At 42.3% G+C, this 5,677-nt stretch overlaps 1 non-coding gene across 1 annotated transcript; it reads right to left on the bottom strand.

Moving 5' to 3' along the window:
* Positions 1-521: 521 nt before the first annotated feature.
* LOC112767369 (small nucleolar RNA R71) lies at positions 522-629 on the bottom strand. The gene has a single exon (XR_003184884.1). It is a non-coding gene; the product is annotated as a small nucleolar RNA R71 (small nucleolar RNA).
* Positions 630-5,677: the final 5,048 nt, after the last annotated feature.

The raw sequence follows: 5,677 nt of genomic DNA, 5'->3' as shown, positions 1-5,677 counted from the left end.
GCATTCTTGTTGAAGCTGATCTTGAACCTGAAAGGACCTTGAAGAGAAAGCTAAGAGAAGCCAAAGCATAACTCTCTTTAGAGGACCTGACCGAATTCTTCAAAGAAGAAGAACTCATGGCAGCCGAAAACAACAACAATGCCAACAATGCAAGGAAGGTGCTGGGTGACTTCACTGCACCTACTCCCGATTTCTATGGGAGAAGCATCTCTATCCCTGCCATTAGAGCAAACAACTTTGAGCTTAAGCCTCAATTAGTTTCTCTAATGCAACAGAATTGCAAGTTCCATGGACTTCCATTGGAAGATCCTCATCAGTTTTTAGCTGAGTTCTTGCAAATCTGTGACACAGTCAAGACTAATGGGGTTGACCCTGAGGTCTACAGACTTATGCTATTCCCTTTTGCTGTAAGAGACAGAGCTAGGACATGGTTGGACTCTCAACCTAAAGAAAGTCTAGACTCTTGGGAAAAGCTAGTCAATGCCTTCTTGGCAAAGTTCTTTCCGCCTCAAAAATTGAGTAAGCTTAGAGTGAAAGTCCAAACCTTCAGACAGAAGGAAGGAGAATCCCTCTATGAAGCTTGGGAAAGATACAAACAATTAATCAGAAAGTGTCCTTCTGATATGCTTTCTGAATGGAGCATCATAGGTATTTTCTATGATGGTCTCTCTGAACTATCCAAGATGTCTTTGGATAGCTCTGCAGGAGGATCTCTTCATCTGAAGAAGACGCCTACTGAAGCTCAAGAACTGATTGAAATGGTTGCAAATAACCAATTCATGTACACTTCTGAAAGAAATCCTGTGAACAATGGGACTAGTCAGAAGAAAGGAGTTCTTGAGATTGACACTCTGAATGCCATTTTGGCTCAGAATAAAATATTGACCCAACAAGTCAATATGATTTCTCAAAGTCTGTCTGGAATGCAAAATGCACCAAGCAGTACTAAGGAAGCTTCATCTGAGGAAGAAGCTTATGATCCTGAGAACCCTTCAATGGAAGAGGTGAATTACATGGGAGAACCCTATGGAAACACCTATAATCCTTCATGGAGGAATCATCCAAATCTTTCATGGAAGGATCAACAGAGACCTCAACAAGGTTTCAATAACAATAATGGTGGAAGAAACAGGTTCAGCAATAGCAAGCCTTTTCCATCATCTTCTCAGCAACAGACAGAGAGTTCTAAGCAGAATACCTCTGACTTAGCAACCATGGTCTCTGTTCTAATCAAAACCACTCAAAGTTTCATGACTGAAACTAGGTCCTCCATTAGAAATTTGGAAGGACAAGTGGGTCAGCTGAGCAAGAAAATTACTGAACTCCCTCCTAGTACTCTTCCAAGCAATACAGAAGAAAATCCAAAAGGAGAGTGCAAGGCCATCAACATGGCCGAATTTTGGGAGGAAGGAGAGGCAATGAACGCCACTGAGGAAGGCCTCACTGGACGTCCACTGGCCTCCAATGAGTTCCCCAATGAGGAACCATGGGAATCTGAGGCTCAAACTGAGACCATAGAGATTCCATTGGACTTACTTCTGCCATTCATGAGCTCTGATGAGTATTCTTCCTCTGAAGAGGATGAGTATGTCACTGAAGAGCAAGTTGCTAAATACCTTGGAGCAATCATGAAGCTGAATGACAAGTTGTTTGGAAATGAGACTTGGGAGGATGAACCTCCTTTGCTCACCAAGGAACTGGATAACTTGTCTAGGCAGAAACTGCCTCAAAAGAGACAGGATCCTGGGAAGTTTTCAATACCTTGTACCATAGGCACCATGATCTTCAAGAATTCCTTGTGTGACTTAGGGTCAAGTGTAAACCTCATGCCTCTCTCTGTAATGGAGAAGTTAGGGATCTCTGAGATGCAAGCTGCAAAAATCTCACTAGAGATGGCAGACAATTCAAGAAAACAAGCCCATGGACTTGTAGAGGATGTTCTGGTTAAAGTTGAAGACCATTACATCCCTACTGATTTCATAGTCTTAGAGACTGGGAAGTGCATGGATGAATCCATCATCCTTGGCAGACCCTTCCTAGCCACAGCAAAGGCTGTGATTGATGTTGATAGAGGAGAGTTGATCATTCAAGTGAATGAAGAATCCTTGGTGTTTAAGGCCCAAGGATATCCCTCTGTCATCATGGAGAGGAAGCATGAAGAGCTTCTCTCAAAACAGAGCCAAACAGAGCCCCCACAGTCAAACTCTAAGTTTGGTGTTGGGAGGCCACAACCAAACTCTAAGTTTGGTGTTGAACCCCCACATTCAAACTCTAAGTTTGGTGTTGGGAGGTTCCAACATGGCTCTGAGTATCTGTGAGGCTCCATGAGAGTCCTCTGTCAAGCTACTGACATTAAAGAAGCGCTTGTTGGGAGGCAACCTAATGTTATGTTTTATCTATTTTATTTTGTTATTTTCTCTTTTTTGTAGGTTAATGATCATGAGAAGTCACAAAATCAATGAAAAAAAGCAAAAACAGAATGAAAAATAGGATGAAAAACAGCACACCCTGGAGGACGCACCCACTGGCGTTTAAACGCCAGTGAGGTTAGCTGTTGGGCGTTTAACGCCCAGTCTGGCACCATTCTGGGCGTTTAACGCCAGAAAGGGACACCAGACTGGCGTTAAACGCCAGAAATGGGCAAGAATCTAGCGTTAAACGCCAGAAATGGGCACCAGCCTGGCGTTTAACGCCAGAAAATGCTAAAAACGTGTTTTTTTTACTATTTGGTGCAGGGATGACTTTTCCTTGACACCTCAGGATCTGTGGACCCCACAGGATTCCCACCTACCCTACCACTCTCTTTCTTCACCCATTCACCAATCACCTCAACACCTCTTCCCAAAAAACCCTTCACCTATCAAATCCCATCTTTCTCTTCACCACTCACATCCATCCTTCATAAAACCCCACCTACCTCACCATTCAAATTCAAACCACTTTCCCTCCCAAACCCACCCTCAAATGGCCGAACCCTTCCCTCCCCCTCTCCTATATAAACCCTCCTTCACTCCTTCATTTTCACACAACATACACACCACTTCTCCCCTTCTTGGCCGAAAGTTAAAGCCATTCCCTTTCCCCTCATTTCTTCTTCTTCTACTCTCTTCTTTCTTCTTTTGCTCGAGGACGAGCAAACATTTTAAGTTTGGTATGGTAAAAGCATTGCTTTTTGTTTTTCCATAACCATTTATGGCATCCAAGGCCGGAGAAACCTCTAGAAAGAGGAAAGGGAAGGCAAAAGCTTCCACCTCCGAGTCATGGGAGATGGAGAGATTCATCTCAAGGGTGCATCAAGACCATTTCTATGAAGTTGTGGCCTTGAAGAAGGTGATCCCCGAGGTCCCTTTTTCACTCAAAAAGGGTGAATATCCGGAGATCCGACATGAGATCCGAAGAAGAGGTTGGGAAGTTCTTACCAACCCCATTCAACAAGTCGGAATCTTGATGGTTCAAGAGTTCTATGCCAATTCATGGATTACCAAGAACCATGACCAAAGTGTGAACCCGAATCCAAAGAATTATCTTACTATGGTTCGGGGGAAATACTTGGATTTTAGTCCGGAAAGTGTGAGGGTGGCGTTCAACTTGCCTATGATGCAAGGAGATGAACATCCTTACACTAGAAGGGTCAACTTTGATCAAAGGTTGGACCAAGTCCTCACAGTCATATGTGAAGAGGGCGCCCAGTGGAAGAGAGATTCAAGAGGAAAGCCGGTTCAATTGAGAAGGCATGACCTCAAACCCGTGGCTAGAGGATGGTTGGAGTTCATCCAACGCTCAATCATTCCCACTAGCAACCGGTCCGAAGATACCATAGACCGGGCTATCATGATCCATAGCATCATGATTGGAGAAGAAATAGAAGTTCATGAGGTTATAGCCCAAGAACTCTATAAGGTGGCGGACAAGTCCTCTACCTTGGCAAGGTTAGCCTTTCCTCATCTCATTTGTCACCTCTGTTATTCAGTTGGAGTTGACATAGAGGGAGACATCCCCATTGATGAGGACAAGCCCATCACTAAGAAGAGGATGGAGCACACAAGAGACCTTACTCATCATGACATCCCTGAGATTCCTCAAGGGATGCACTTTCCTCCACAAAACTATTGGGAGCAACTAAACACCTCCCTAGGAGAATTGAGTTCCAACATGGGACAACTAAGGGTGGAGCATCAAGAACACTCCATCATCCTCCATGAAATTAGAGAAGATCAAAGAATCATGAGAGAAGAGCAACAAAGACAAGGAAGAGACATTGAGGAGCTCAAGCACTCCATAGGATCTTCAAGAGGAAGAAAGAGCCGCCATCACTAAGGTGGACCCGTTCTTTGATTTCCTTGTTCTTTATTCTTCTGTTTTTCGAATTTTATGCTTATGTTTGTCCATGTTTGTGTCTTGTGATCATTAGTGTCTTAGTGTCTATGCCTTAAAGTTATGAATGTCCTATGAATCCATCACCTTTCTTGAATAAAAACGTGCTTAAATTGAAAAGGAAAGAATTGCATGAATTTTGAATTTTATAACAGTTTAATTAATTTGATGTGGTGGCAATATTTTTGTTTTCTGAATGTATGCTTAAACAGTGCATATGTATCTTGAATTTGTGGTTCATGAATGTTGGCTCTTGAAAGAATGATGAAAAAGGAGACATGTTACTGAGGATCTGAAAAATCATTACTATTCAAAAAAAATCGAAAAAAAAAGAGAGAGAAAAGAAAGAAATAAAGTTGAGATCCAAGGCAATAAGAGTGTGCTTAAGAACCCTGGACACCTCTAGTTGGGGACTCTAGCAAAGCTGAGTCACAATCTGAAAAGGTTCACCCAATTATGTGTCTGTGGCATGTATGTATCCGGTGGTAATACTGGAAGACAGAGTGCTTTGGGCCACAGCCAAGACTCAATAAATAGCTATGTTCAAGAATCATCATACTCTACTAAGAGAATCAATAACACTATCTGGATTCTGAGTTCCTAAAGAAGCCAATCATTCTGAATTTCAAAGGATAGAGTGAGATGCCAAAACTATTCAGAGGCAAAAAGCTAAAAGCCCCGCTCATCTAATTAATACTGATCTTCACAGATGTTTTTGGGATTCATTGCATATTCTCTTCTTTTTATCTTATTTGGTTTTCAGTTGCTTGAGGACAAGCAACAATTTAATTTTGGTGTTGTGATGAGCGGATAATTTGTACGCTTTTTGGCATTGTTTTTAGTATGTTTTTAGTATGATCTAGTTAGTTTTTAGTATATTTTTATTAGTTTTTAGTTAAAATTCACTTTTCTGGACTTTACTATGAGTTTGTGTGTTTTTCTGTGATTTCAGGTACTTTCTGGCTGAAATTGAGGGACCTGAGCAAAAATCTGATTCAGAGACTGAAAAGGACTGCAGATGCTGTTGGATTCTGACCTCCCTGCACTAGAAGTGGATTTTCTGGAGCTACAGAGGCCCAATTGTCGCGCTCTCAATGGCGTTGGAAAGTAGACATCCTGGGCTTTCCAGCAATATATGATAGTTCATACTTTGCCCAAGATTTGATGGCCCAAACCGGCGTTCAAAGTCACCCTCAGAAATTCCAGCGTTAAACGCCGGAACTGGCACCAAAATGGGAGTTAAACGCCCAAATTGGCACTAAAGCTGGCGTTTAACTCCAAGAAGAGTCTCTACACGAAAATG

The sequence above is a fragment of the Arachis hypogaea genome, chromosome 2 (genome assembly GCF_003086295.3).
Source record: "Arachis hypogaea cultivar Tifrunner chromosome 2, arahy.Tifrunner.gnm2.J5K5, whole genome shotgun sequence".
NCBI lineage: Eukaryota > Viridiplantae > Streptophyta > Magnoliopsida > Fabales > Fabaceae > Arachis > Arachis hypogaea.
This window is presented reverse-complemented; position numbering and strand designations above follow the sequence as displayed.